Source organism: Cavia porcellus, unplaced genomic scaffold, assembly GCF_034190915.1.
Source record: "Cavia porcellus strain 051 isolate PalLab524CR breed Dunkin Hartley unplaced genomic scaffold, mCavPor4.1 scaffold_4, whole genome shotgun sequence".
Lineage (NCBI taxonomy): Eukaryota > Metazoa > Chordata > Mammalia > Rodentia > Caviidae > Cavia > Cavia porcellus.
The window spans coordinates 72,509,790-72,525,050 of record NW_026947487.1 but is presented as its reverse complement, the minus strand read 5'-3'; the positions used below and the strand labels follow the sequence as shown (position 1 = coordinate 72,525,050).

The window sequence follows — 15,261 nt, the reverse complement described above, 5'->3', positions numbered from 1 at the left end:
TCCACAATGTTTCCACATGTGTGTGGAAAATCATAAAATCAACATTACTTACCCCAGTCCTATGCTCTATTTGCCTATTTGCTTTGGGTCTTTCAAAAAATATACAGTGCTAGTTTAAAGCAGAATGATACTTACATTAGTTTTGTATGAATGCTGAGGAAATTTTCACTAGCATAAGCTTAGTTGTTCCCTTATTTATTCTTTTTTTCTGAAAGGGTGGTTGAGCAGGTGGTATTTAGCAACCCCTAAGCTACAAACTGATAATATAAGCCACAGTGAAACTACAGTTCCTACCCTAAAGGAGCTCATATCCTCTGGGAAGACAGACTCGTAAACAGCTCATTAGAATGCACTGTGGAATGTGCAATAATAAAGATGTTCCAGAACATTATGAGATCATAAAAGAGCATTTCAATCTGGGGCGAAGAGGAGTTTCAGATCAGGCGAGGCTTCCTCAGAGAGATGAGCACTGATCTGACTCTAAAGCACGGTTCTGTATGGAAGTCACTCTGGCAACTTTAAAACACAGTGAGTCCTGAAAGCCACTTGCATACATTCTGTTGTCATTTGCCCTGGGGAGTTGCCTAGAAGTTAGGACTTTTAAAAACTGGAATATTCTAAAGAATGAGTAGGAACTAATCAAACTGAGAACACAGAAAATGGACAGGGGCATAAAATGAAGATATGTTCGGCCAAGAACAGTGTGAGTAAAGGCACTGAGGCAAGAAAGCATGGCGCATGGTGGGCAGGCTGCATGGTGATATGTTTTGATAGGGCACACATGGATAGGATGCTGCTACGCATGCACAATACAGCAATGGTGGACAAGGAGGCAGGGGAAGGTGGAAGGTGGGCTATTGTGCTGTCGCAGGACAGTGGATTGGAGACAAGGAAAGACATGCTCAGGTCTTCACCTTAAACAGCACATGCTGCTAGCTGAATGGGGATAAGAAAATGTATCAGGAAACCAGATGATGCTGATAGAATAAAATCTTAAAATGGCATTAGGAAAAATTCCTAAAAATATTTATCAAGTCTTATTAGAGAGCCTCTAGGAGCATTTGCATGTGGGGAATGAGGTAGAGAAATCTGGTGAACAGGTGGATGGGATTAATACCTACTGAGACACAGAAGATAGTAATAACAGGTTTAGGAGGAAATATGATCTGCCTAGCTTGGACACAACACATTTGGGGTGCCTGTGGAGTGTTCAGGTGGATACATGGCATTGCCACCTGGTCCAGGTTTAAAGATGGGTAAGAATATTGGATTGGACCCATTCAATGTTGCTTCTAGCACAGAAAGCGAGGAACACAAAGATAAGGACACAATGGCTGAAGTAGTCTCTCACTGCTTCGTTTTTATCTTAAGTGCATATGTGGCAAATGGAATATTTTAACAATGTATATGGACAGTCTGTCCACTGGGACAAAAGAATTATGAACATGTGCGTTTGCTGACTTTTGTGTTCTTGGCAGTGCCTGTACCCAGTAACCCATGGCAACATGTGAAGCCGCAATTCTGCTACTATCAGATCACATCACATAATCCTAATATCTGTAGTCTGTGTTTTTGAAATTCTGTGTTAGCACTGGAAAACTACCTTACTTACTCAAGTCAGTTTGGTTATACACTGCACTTAGTGTTTATTTTATTCCAATGGGCAATGATTTTTAGAGGTAAGCAATTAAAAAGATTCCCTACAATAAACAGCAGGTTATGAGCAAAACAAATCTTAGACCAAGTTATGTCACACAACCATTTATTACTGGCTATCAATTCTCATAACAAAAGGTCACTCTAGATTCAGTGGATTAAAAAGTAATTTGTGATTGCCTGTGGCTCTGAGGTGGGCCTTAGCTCAGTTGGGTTTTTTCTTGGGGTCTTTCTGAACTCATATCTGCAGGGCTCTGGGGTCAGATTGGACTAAACAACCAAGATGGCTACTCACATGCTGGAATTTGATGCTAGTTGTGTCTGTGGGCTCAGCTAAGACGACCTCTTTTCCACATCGCCTTCACAGTATGGCAGCTGGTAGAAATTGTCAAACCAAGTAAGATCTATGTGCAGAATTGGCGTAGTATATTTTCTGCCACATTGTTTCACCATCCTATCCATAGGAACTACCATATGTTGGTGGAAAAATGACAAGGTGACACTGTGGAAGATCACTTAGTGTATCTGTGGCAAATACAATCTTGGCTGGCTGGCTGTGGAAAGTTTTCCATAATTTGCACACAGGGCAAAACACTGTCATGCAACCTGTTTGTTAAGAATTATGACGTCTTAGTCCTTTGTTCTTTCTAGTGCTCCAAAAAAGCTTTCTGTAAAAAAAAAAAAAAAAAAAAAAAAAAAAAAAAAAAAAAAAAAGCTTACCTGAGACAAGGGTAAAACTATTTCAGAGATAGAATTTGGTTGATCTTTTTTTTTTTAATCATATGGTATTGAAGAATCCAGACTAAGAGCCTCTGGGGCACTTTGGGATCAGTCCTAGGATGTATTCCTAAAGATTACAGCTTACAGGGCTCATTAAACTCTCACAGTCTGTCATGGTTTTTACGGTTTATAAGTAGATGTTCCCCCATAGCCTTGTGTGCTTGCAGGTGAGATTTTGGGGAGGTGATTGGATTTTGACTAGATGAATCTAGTCAAAAGGGTCAGGTCATGGGGGTCATGACCTCAAAATATTTTTCTCCCTCCCTGGCCATTTTCTTCCTCTCTCTCCACTTCCTGAATGTGAAGCACCTCTGTCATGCTGCCCTGACTTGAAGCCAGCGACTACAAACTGAAATTCACCCAGGAAACTGTGAGTCAAAATGAAGCTCTTTTTTCTTGAATACTGTGTGTTGTGTATTCCATTCTAAGAATGGAGAAAGTAACTCAGAAATACTCTATCTATGAAAGAATGGTGAATGTCTATAAAATATTCAGCACAAATACACTTTTGCACTATTCATGAGATGCTATTTTAAAGTAACATGCAGGTAACACAACAGAGGCCCAGGAGTTCACCACATAATCTCCTTAGAGGCTTCAATAATAAATTTTGTCTTTCACCCAGCACCACTACCCAGTAGACCATTGAGTATGAAAGACTGATCTTTTGTAGAGAGCAAAGGATTAGAATTTTTGATTTGGTAAATACCTAGATAGACATCTTGGTACTATTTTTGCCTATTAAAAACATGAGAGTGGTTGAAATAACTCAGGAAAGGTGAGGACAATGAGAAAAGCAATGATTCTCGGTCAGTTTATTGAAATCACTCATGAAGTTGATTTTGCAATAATCCACATATCCTTTAAAATTTTTGACCACAAAAGTTGGGTGAGTAGGCTATCCTGGTCTCAAGATGTTCAATAAAAAAAGAGAAGAGTATCAAGTCATTGCAAAAAATTTTGAAGGCTTCAGTTAGACCTAAGCTTCCCAGTGATAAAATAGCCAGAGTCTAGAAGGAATAGACAACCAGAAATATACCAGTCCCTTTCAAGACCATTTGAAATATTTGGAATATAAGACCAGAGAACAACTTTCAGTGTAGAGTGAAGAATCCTCTGTCAATAACCAAATCTTCATGGACACAATGAGGAAATAAAACTCTAAGAGCTAGTTACATTTTTTTTTAACAGATGTGGAGACCTAATCTCAGGAGAGGGATGGCTGAAATAGTTAATTTTGTTCACTAACTGTACATGATGTCTGCTTTCTATGTTGATATCAGCATAATAATAGTAATGTCATTTCCCAAAGCCTTGATGCCTGGGACTAGGAGACTATAATAGGTTTTAATTCATTCATCTGATAAACCACTCATATAAAAGATCGGCTAATTTTTCTTAATAAAGAGGGACTTCATTTTAATTACAGGACTGTATTTAAAATGGTAGGTTCTTAATTGCAGGGGAGCTTTGGGAGATAAGTGTTTTACTTGCTCTTGAGGATATGCTTGTCCTAGCCTCATCTGTTGTTTTCTTTTTAGTAAATGTACAATATAATAAAATTGCAGCTTCCAGGGAATGCTGTTAAGCTAATTATGAAAACAGTATGTGTAACACTAGAGAATTGTCTCCCTGTGTGTGTCTCATTTAAATTACAAAATTGGCACCCTTCTGAATACCTCTACTTGGTCCAGATACCAGTACCTTTATAAGAGAGATTAGATTAGCATCAAGCATGATTTTTCCATCACTGTGAAGCTGAAATAAGGTGACTAGTATCCAGGTAACTTGTTCAAGGACAATAATGACAGAAACTGCAGCAGCACTCCAAATCTCAAATTTACTTCCTCTAGGCTAATATCCTTAGTGTCTACACTACAAATTTTTCAGTTTCTCCACCACCAGAGATGAAGGAAAACAACTGATCTTCTTTCAAAAGAAAGCACCTTTTTACTAGCAATATTATCTAAATGTTGTGTAAATTTTATTTTCAATTGAGTATACAGAAGTAACTGGTGAGATTTATATACAACAGTGTAGGAAGAAAAGATAAAGGAAAATCTGGAAAAATTATAATGAAGACAAATTCAGGTAAAGTGTATACTGGTGTTCATTATATTATTCTCATAATTTTAAAGTTTAGAAAGCATGCTTGAAATATACTAATTTCATAAGGCAAAATAGTGCTTTCTGCATTGTAATTTTATTACTAATGCAAATTTTATCACTATACTTCTCTTGACAGTTTGTTTACTCCTTTGTTATCTAGCCACATGAGATCATGAACTCATTCATTTTTAAAATATTTATTGAGAGCCTTCCAAAACACAAGAATTATTCTCTGTACTGAGGTCAATACCTGAACAAATAGAAAGGAATACTGTTCCATAAAGTTTTATGTTCTCATAAGAAGCAACAGCATTGATAATGAGAAAATATCCATTTGGTTGTGCAATAGGTATGTTCTGAGTGTAACCCAGAGAACAATACTTCTTTTAAGAGGTTGTTCTACCCCATTGTCCTCCATTTCTAGAAATATGGACAGCGAAAGATAGAAAGGAAGGTCTCACAAATGTTTTATAGCCAGGTCTGGAAGTAACAAAAGTCATTTCCACCCACTGCACATTAGCCAGATTAAGGCTTATGCTCACGAGCCATAGCAAAAAAGGGCTATAAATATAATCTTCCTGTGCACATCAGAGAAAGATGCCATTATTTCACGAACATATAGCACTGCCATCACAAAAACTTCCTATTTTGACCTTTAATGTATTTTCATTTAACTTCACTTCAAAGTCCAAAGCATATTACTTGACAATTCTGACTTTATGAGTAAGGATTATGAAGATAAATAGTCCAAACATCAAATCTCTAGCTTTCTTAAATTTCACAGAAGTAGTCTTTTATTAAACGTGCTTCATCTATCCCTTGTAGCATCTACCCCTTCATTTATAAGGCCCCCAGACCTGCATTAAATGCCTGAAACCTAAATCCAGTGACTAAAGAGAATTTTAGTAAGGTTGTTTAGTGGCTTTGTGCATGAAAAATGATAGTGGGAAGGGGAGAATCAAAATCGCAGAGTAGCAATCAGCAGCAAAATGCAGCCTCTCTAGGACTCAGCATCTAAACACTTGGAAAACAACAACTTGGCGAAAGAAAGAAGGAAGAAAGGAAGCAAGGAGAGAGAGACAGAGACAGAGACAGAGACAGAGATCTGGGACTCAAGAAGGAGCTAATAAGACCAAGCATGGTAGCACACACCTGTAATCTCAGCACTCAGGATGCTGAGGCAGGAGGATTCCTGAAAGATCAAGGCCAGCTGAAGTTACATAGTGAATCCAGGACTGGTTTGAACTATATAACAAGACCCTGTCTTAAAAAAAAAAAAAAAAAACTAATAGGAAAATTAGAAGCTACAAAGAAGTTGGAGAAATGGGCTACAACACAGAGAAAATAAGGAAGCAGTCTGTAAGTGTACTTTGGCTCCCAAAAGGGGAACCTGTCTTAACAGGCACAAGTCCCCAGAGCTGGGAGCTCCAGGGAGAAGCAACAGACCAGATCGCCAGCAGTAGCCCAAGAAAATCTCTTGGCTATTATAAACTGCAAAAGCAGCATAGGGATCTACTCTAAAGGGACTCTTTCTACATGGTAGGCAACAGTTGATCAGAGAACCCCTGCAGTGGGTTTCCAGAGAGTATTTAATCAGGCACCTTTTTTAGGAAGGGGTTGATTAAAACTGAGATCCAGAACAACTGGAAAACAGCTTCATTTCATGGCTCCCAGTGCTACCCTCAGGTAGTGACTGTCACAGGGAGAGACTTGCAGTCAGAGAGGGGCCCTAACATAGACATAGTTTAATCTCAGCCCTGGAAGGACACAGAGCCTTGCACGTCATGATGAGAAGCTATGTGTGTCTTAGACAGTTGCTACAGCCTGATGAACAGACAGAAGGGCCTTGGAACGAGGTCATGGGAGGGAGCCTTGCAAAGCCATATACAATAAAGCTCAGTGTAGACAACTGTGACTTCCTGGACTCCAAATCTGTGAGTCCTGAGGGAAAAATGTTCATTCAAATGTATGGAGAAAGTTTCTTTTTCATTAACTCATTCTTTCTCTTTTCCACTGCTTTTTTTAGAGTCAGAAATTTTCCTCTTTGGCCACCACCCTCATCGGACCTAGGGGCCAGCAGACGATGGCCTCGCTCCCTTCCCTACCATCCATGGACTAAGGATTAATGGATTTTGGCCTCTCCCCTCCTATTCCCTGGATCTTTGGCTGCCCCTCCTCCTACCAGGACCTTTTACTACAGTGAATTAACCTTGCTGGACTGATGAGAGACTCAATAACCCCTCAGCCAAATAGAGGACCTCAGCAGACTTTGCACTAGAGGACTTCAGTACATAAACAAGAGCAGTAGTGAAGTCCCCTCTAGCTGTAGGACTTTTGAGCCAGGCAAGAGTGTAGGTGAGTCCTTCCTCCATATAGAGACATCAGATGGGGTGAGGAGAGTGTCAATAAGGCCTCCCCAACCTGGAGGAAATCAAAGGGCTTATAAGACATCCAGTAACACAGTAGGGTCCCAGCTGAGGTAAATACCATAGCCAGTTAGATCTGGTGACCTGGAACAACCTGAAGCCATAGTAACACCAGAAAATTAGAGTTGACATGTCAATACTCCTAGACTAGTCAGCCTAGGAAGAACATAGGACTCAGGAGAAATTCAGATGACTGGCTCTCCTCTTCATTATGGTACCCACTAACTGGACAAACATCAGCCACAGAGTAGGATGCTAAGATATGCACTATCAACAATTGAGACTAGTGAGATTGAGAGACCAAATATAGCCTGAAAGATGAAAATTACAAAACAAAAAAGCAAAATGCAATCTCAAATATCTAGTCCATCAGGAACAAGTACAGGAGACATTGAAATAAAAGACATTAAAAGTCATCCACCTGAAATTTTTGAAAAGATAGCAAGTGAAAGAAACAAATCCATGAGGCTATAGACGAAATCAGATTAGAAATAACCTCTCATGTAAAGGCAGAAATGACAACCTTAATAAAGAAGTTACTCAGCATAGCAAGAGAAGACATGATTTTAAAAAAAAGTACAGGAGCATGGAAAAATGATTGAAACTTTGAATGAACAATATAGAAAACAAGTACAATGCATGGAACAAATTCAAAGAGATGTTCAAGAAATAAAAAATTCTGTTGAACGATGAAAAAACAATTTAAATGAAGCTGAGGATAGAATTTCAGACCCTGAGAACAGGATCACAGCTAGTGATCATGAAAGGATACAACTTTTATCTTTTTTTTTTTTTTTTTTTTTTTTTTTTTGAAGGTAGTAAAATACAATAGCACAAGACAGAACAAAGCCAAACGAGACAAGGCAGTGATATCGGTACAGAATTTCACTACCGGTTACCAGGTAACAGTAATAGGTGCCATAGTATATATCTCATTATCTTCACAATAGTTGTCCTTTCAATCAGGTATAGCAAAATCAAACCAAATACGTAACATCATAAAGTCTATCAAAACAGAGTATTGAATAGAGTAATACAATTAATCAGAACAAAACAAGTGATAATAATATTTGCCTTCAAAGAGATGGTAGAAGGAAATCCCCCATATTTACTACATTGCATACAGTCATCCTCCCAAGAGATGCTCAGACCTCTGGCTCCCATTTGCTAATGGGGGAGGGGGAAGGATGGGATGCCTTGATTTTCAGCCCATGCGCTGGTAGGCTCACGGGTGCTTACCAGGGAAGCAAGTGGTTTCTTTTGTTGCCCAGAGCACTAAGTTCTATCCTGGTGAGGTTCTTGGGAGACACTGGCTGGCTGGTTCTCTCCCTGGGTCACCTGCCACTCACTCAAGCCACAGCTGCTTACCAGGGAATCGAGCAGGTTCCTTTGTTACCCAGCACCTTCAAGGATAGAACTTTTTTTTAAAAAGCAGCATGAAATGACAATTCAACAGCTTCAAGATGAAGCAAAGAGAAACAATATAAGACTAATAGGCATCAGTGATGTAGGAGTCAACACAAATGACATTGGTAAACTATTCACAGAAGTAATAGCAGAAAATTTTCCAAATATGGGGAAAGAATCAGATATACAGATCAGTGAGGTATATAGATTGCCAGTCATAACTAAAATAAACCCATATCCAGACATATAGTAACTGAGATCCCAGGGGCTGGGGATTTAGCTCAGTGGCATAAGTGCCTGCCTTGCAAGCAGGTAGTCGTGAGTTCGATCCCTGGTACCGATAAAAAGGAAAAAGACCAAAAAAAAAAAGTAATTGAGATCCCAGACATACAGAATAAAAATAGAACATTAAAAGCTGTTAGAGAAAAGACCCAATATACCTATCAAGGAAAGCCCATTATAATTACAGCAGACTTTTCGGCACAAATCTTCAAGTTAAGAGTTTAGAGTGAAGTATTTTAAGCCCTGAAAGAAAACAGCTTTCAATACAGATTGATGTACCTTGCAAAACTTGCTTTGGAATCTAATGGAGAAATAAGATACTTCCATGACAAAGAACAACTGAAGAAATTCATGTCTACCACACCAACCCTAGAAAGAATACTAAGGACATACTACATAGAGATAAAAATGACTACAGTTTCCAGGACAATAACAGAAAGAAACCACCAGACAGGGCAAGCAATTAAACAAGGGGGAAAAGCAGAAAACCAACAACAGGAAAATAACATGACAAAGTTGAACCAGAACGTATCAGTAATATCAATATAAATAGATTTAATTCACCTATTAAAAGAAATACATTGACAGAATGGATCAAGAAACAGGAGCCAACAATATGCTATATACAAGAAACATATCTGCCTCAAAAGGAAAAATCATAGATAAAAGTCAAAGGTTAGAAAACAATATTCCATGTATCAGGAACACAGAAAAAAGCAGGGGTAGCTATTCTGTTTGCAGACAATGTGAACTTCAAACCACAATGATCAAAAGAGATAAATAAGGTCACCACATATGTGTCAAGCGAATAATTCAAGAAGAGCTACTAATCATAAAAATATATATGCACTAAATATAGGCACACCCAACTATATAAGACAAATACTAATGGACATGAAAAGCCAAACAACAACATAATTGTAGTAGGGGACCTTAATACCCCATTGTCACAAAGAGATAACTAGACAAAAAGTCAGCAAAGAAATAACAGAATTGAATCTAAACCTGTGAGCAAATGGACTTAGTGGATGTTTACAGAGTGTTCCACCCAACCACATCATAACACACATTCTTCTCAGCTATGCATGGGACATTCTCCAAAACAGACTATATATTAGCCCATAGAACCTACTTAAGTAAAAGTAAAGGTATTGAAATTATCCCATGCATATTATCTGATCATAGTTCACTGAAATGTTGGTGAGACTGTGGGGAATAAGGAACACTTCTCCACTGTTGGTGGGAGTGTAGAATGATACAGTGACTGCGAAAATCTGTATGGAAATTTCTCAAAAGTTTGGATTGGAAGTTCCATTCAATCCAGCTATTCCCCTCCTGAATATTTTCCCAGAAAAACTGAAAAGGCCAATTCATAGTGATACACGTGCACCCATGTTTATAGCAGCACAATTTGTAATAGCTAAGTCTTGGAAACAACCAAGATGCCCATCAGCTGCAGAGTGGATGAAAAAGATGTGTAATGGAAAATTACTCAGCTATAAAAAGAATGATTTTGAGGCTTTTACAAGTAAATGGAGGCAACTTGAGTCTATCCTCATAAGTGAAATAAATCAGACTCACATTTATAAATATCATATTATGTCTAGTGTAAAATAATAATAATAATAAAGTGAAAGCAGTAAGATCCAAAAATGTAAAATAGATATTATAATCAAGAGAAAAAAGTGCTCGAAAGGAAAGAACAACTGTAGGTATATACATTTAACTGTATGTATAAGTGTGCAAGATAGATAACCATACTTCTAAGATTTTGATAGTTCATCAAACAGTAGTTTGTGCTGTCATTGACTGACTGTTCATTTTTATGCTTTGATTTTGTAACGTGAACAACTACTTCTAAGATAACAATATGTAATATATCAACTAGTGACGATTTCTTAATGTTATTTTTTTGAAATTCTGTATCATTTCTACCCTTTTTTCTGTTTTTTTATAAATAAATAAAAATACATTTTCCTTTTTGCTTTTTTCTTTTGCCTTTTAATTTTTTCTCCTTTTAATTCTTCTTTCTTTTTCCTTTTGCCTTTATTTTTATTTGTTCTGTTACTTTTATCTAATTCTATTAATTTCCTTCTACTCTTTACTAGGATCATTTACTTCACTTTTCTCTCTTTCTTACTCTCTGTTGCTTAGTTTTTCACATTTTTCCCATCATTATCCTATTCCTCCTTACTATTATGACCATTAAACTTGATTATTTTCTAGTTAGCTAACTATGTCACTGTTGAATTCTTTTCTACTTTTAATGAAGGCATAGTTGTCATATTTAATAGATATTTACTGTATATGAATGCTTGGTTTGTCTTAATGTTTATACTATAATTATAAATCTATGGTTAAGGGTGGCACATTATTGGTTCTTATGGAATATCAAGATCAGTTTTCTCTGACACTAGTATTGCTGAATTGATTTGCTTTTGACAGAATGGCTTAGTTGTTGCTCTTTCTAGGTATGCCAACACCCAGGTTACTTTTGCATCATTAACAACATTGCGGTCAATTTTAAGAGAAGTGATTTCTTTTGGAATTTACGTTTCATTCTCTCCTCAAAATTTAACACAGGTGATCAGAATATGGGACAGAGGCAAAAAAAAAAAAAAAAAAAAAAACATAGTCATGCCCAAAGTGCATTACTAAAAAGCAAAATTTAAAGAGATCTCCATTCTAGTAACAAAGTCCTTTTACTCTGTCTGCAAACTTCAGCACAAAATAAAACAAAGAATAAAAACATGACAAGATAATATAAGAAAATATCTCCAAAAACTCAATTTCCCCCAAGCTGATCCACAGAGCACCAGTGGGGAGAAAATCAAAAGCCGCATTGCTGAATTATTCAAAAATACAACCAAATAAATAAAACAGATCAATATGGTGCTCAGTGACTTCAGATAAGATATAAACAGATGGATGTAATTTAAAAATCAATGAGTCTACAGAGCACACTAATAAAAAGTTAGCTGAACTAAATAAAACTATGCAAAACATGAAGGCACAGTTTAGCAAAAAATTAGAATCCATGAAAAGGTACCAAAGAGAAATCTAGGAGCTTAAAACTTCTATTCAAAATAAAGGCAGCAGAAGTGTGAGGAGAGTTTTGGAAGTAGACGATAGAGCTGCTGTTGGAGACGGATTATTCAGAGATACCTTAAAAACAACAAAAGAACATGGAAAAAAATGGACCCAACATCTGCTAGATGACAGAAGAGATTAATTAGAATGAGTGAAAAAACAGAAGACCTCAAAAATGGCGCTGAAAACTCTGTTCACTGAAATGATAGCCTAAAAACCTTTCTAAATATTAGGAAAGAATTAAACATACAGGTAAGTGAGGGGCACAGTGCTCTAAATAGCCATGATCACAAAACACCACCTCCATCACAAATTATATTCAAAATCAAGGAAGTCAAACACAGGTACAGAAACTTAAAAGCTGTTAATTGTTATAAAATCAATAAATTACTTATACAAGTAATCTCATTGGAATGACAGCAGACTTCTCAACACAAAGTTTAAAAGCCAGGCAAGCTTACAGTGATTGTTTCAAGTTCCAAAAGCAAACAACTTCCAAAGCAGACATATGTCCTGCAAAACTATCTTCCAAAATTGTTAGAGAAATAAGGTGTTTCTATGACAAAAAGAACCTTAAAAATTAATGACTTCCAAACTAGCACAATGAAACTTCTCAATGATATCTTAGAAAGAGACACTACAGCCAGCATTTCCAAAAAGTCTAGTAGAATGAATTTACCACGCAAGGTAAACAGGTAAGAAAGAAGAAAAATAATCAGTAATAGGAAAATAATAGTGACAGAAATAAGGCGCTATCTCTTAATAATAACTTAAATGGTCTCAATTCCACTATCAAAAGACAGAGATAGGTAAGGTGTACCAAGACCAATGATATAAACGGCATGAAACCCAGAAAGAAAGTCATAGACCAAAATCCAGGGTGGAAAACAATACTACACACAAAATGGAAACAAGTCGAAATTGATCAGAAGTGACAAGGTCACTACATATCGGTTAAGGGAATAATTCAAAGGAAGATAGAACAATTAGAAATACCTGTAAATGGTGACCAGCTGCCCAATCCCTGAGTGGCCGCGGAGCACATGGCCACCAGAGCGTGCAGCTACCTTCCCCTGCCCCCCTCCCGCTCTCTTCTCCTCTCTGGTCTCTGCCACCACTGCTGCCTGCTCCTGCCATGTCAGCAGGATGGACAATCAGTCCGGGATGCTGCAGACTCTGGCCAGAGTGAACCTGGCCAGCCACTCCATGCAGGGACGCATGGTGCTGCCACTTCCCTTGAACAACCACAAAGGGCAGATGGTGATGGCAGGAAGCAGGATATTGGCCACATCCTCTGCCAGATCATGACCATCACCAACCAGAGCCTGGATGAACCACAAGCCAAGAAACATGCCCTGAAATGTCACAGAATGTCACAGAATGAAATTCCCATCCTGTGTGAAATCAGAGAGAAAACAGCCTTACATGCTTATGAAAATTTAGGGCCTTCCCATGAGCTAGGCTCCACCATGGGGATCAAGAAGAGAGCCAGCAAGAAGATAAGCCTTCCTGCGAGCCAGCCAGTGCAGGGGCTAGGAAACCAGAAGAGCAATCCAACACACACCTTAAGCAACTGGCTGATTCAGAGGACACAAGGAATAGCTTTATGCTTTCATTATTTGATTGACTTTGCAGGTCTGGGGGTGGTTTGGGCATCTATTTGGGCCCTGTGTAATGAGGCAACTGTGTGGGATTTCCTTCTGTCTTGTTTTGAAACCCAATGTTTTGTTCCATTTTACTGTTTTGCTTTAATCTGTGTCTGGTAGCTTGAGCAACTATTTTGAAGATAATGAAATATAACATTGTTAAATCCCTATCATCTTGCTTTGAAAACATATAAAGCTATTGTTTTCTTTTTGTCATTTTGCTTTTTTTTAGGTTTGTTTGCTTCTTGATTTTTCTGTTTTTGCTTTTTTCTTTTTAAAATAAAATTTGAAATACATATATATGAACTAAACATCAGTGTGCCCAACTTCACAAAACAAACATTATTGGACATAAACAGCTGGAAATTAAATAACATCCTCCTAAGCAACCAATGGGTCACAGATATAATATAGGAGGAAAATAATATCTACAACTAAACAAGAATGTGAATACAACATATGGGAATTTGTAGAACATAATGAAAGCAGTCAGAAGAAGGAAATTTAGGGCTGGGGATTTAGCTCAGTGGCATAAGCGCCTGCCCAGCGAGCATGAAGTTGTAAGTTTGATCTCCAGTACAAAGAGAAAGAGAAATTTGTAGCAGTAAATTCTCACTTCAGGAAAACAGAATGAACACAAATAAACAACTTAATGTTGTACTTCAAGTGTCTACAAAAAGAGAGAAGCCCAAAGCCCATACATGGGAGAAAATTATAAAGATCAAAGCAAAAATTAATGAAAGAGACTAAGGGAAAAAAATACAAAGAATTAATGAAAAGTTACTTCCTCCGATGAATAAATAAAATTGACAAACATCAATTTTAGCCAACCTTATCAAAAAAAGGAAAGAAAAGACAAATTCATACATTATATGAATGAAAAAGGTGAAATCAATATAGATCCTGTGGAAATTCAGAAGGTCATAAATATTACTTCAAAAATCTACACCCTCATAGAATGGAAAATACAGAAGAAATCGATAGATTCCTAGATACATATGAATTATGAAAGCTAAATCAAGAAGATATAAAGTTTCTGAATAACCCAATATCAATTACTGAGGTTAAAAATATAGTAGTTAAAAACTTACTGACAAAAAGTCCAGGTCCTGATGGATTCACAGCTGAATTCTACAAGAAGTTTAGAGAAAATCTAACACCACCATTTCTCAAACTCTCTAATGAAATTAAAAGGTCAACTCCCTAATACCTGGAAGCCAGTATTACCCTGATACCAAAACCAGAGAAAACCCCAACAAAAAAAAACATTACAGGCCAATCTCCCTAATGAGCACAGGTGCAAAAATTCTCCATAAGACACTAGCAAACGGAGTGCAGCAAATCATCCAGAAAATTATACACCATGATCAAGTAGAATTCATCAGAAGAATACAGGGATGCTTAAAATATGCAAATCAATAAATGTAATACATGATATCAACAGAGCTGAAGACAAAAATCATTTGATCATCTCAATAGATACAGAAAAAGCTTTAGAAAATTCCAACACTCATGATCAAAAAGAAAGCCCTACAGAAAACAGAAAATCAGAATAGATGGTCTTTACTGCAATGTGATAAAAGCTATCTATTACAAACCAACAACCAGCATCATATTAAATGGTCAAACACTGAAAGCTTTCACTCCATAATAAGTAACAACACAAGGATGTTCATTATCACCAATCCTATTCAATATAGTTCTGGAAGTTTTAGCCAGAGCAATTAAGGGAGAAAAATAAAAGAAATAAGATAGGTAAATGTTAGGTCTGAGAGAAGGGGGAGGATGGGAGGAGAGAGGAAGAAGTCCGTGGAAGGAATGGAGTGGACGGCCGTGAAAGTAGTGGGCAGCGGTGGCTTTATTCC

General features: G+C 37.3%; 1 long non-coding RNA gene across 1 annotated transcript; it reads left to right on the top strand.

The window, feature by feature from the left end:
* Window positions 1-413: 413 nt before the first annotated feature.
* On the top strand, window positions 414-10,544 carry LOC134475739 (uncharacterized). Its single transcript, XR_010046961.1, has 3 exons — window positions 414-528; window positions 2,743-2,806; window positions 6,572-10,544. It is a non-coding gene; the product is annotated as an uncharacterized LOC134475739 (long non-coding RNA).
* The last annotated feature ends 4,717 nt before the right edge of the window (window positions 10,545-15,261 follow it).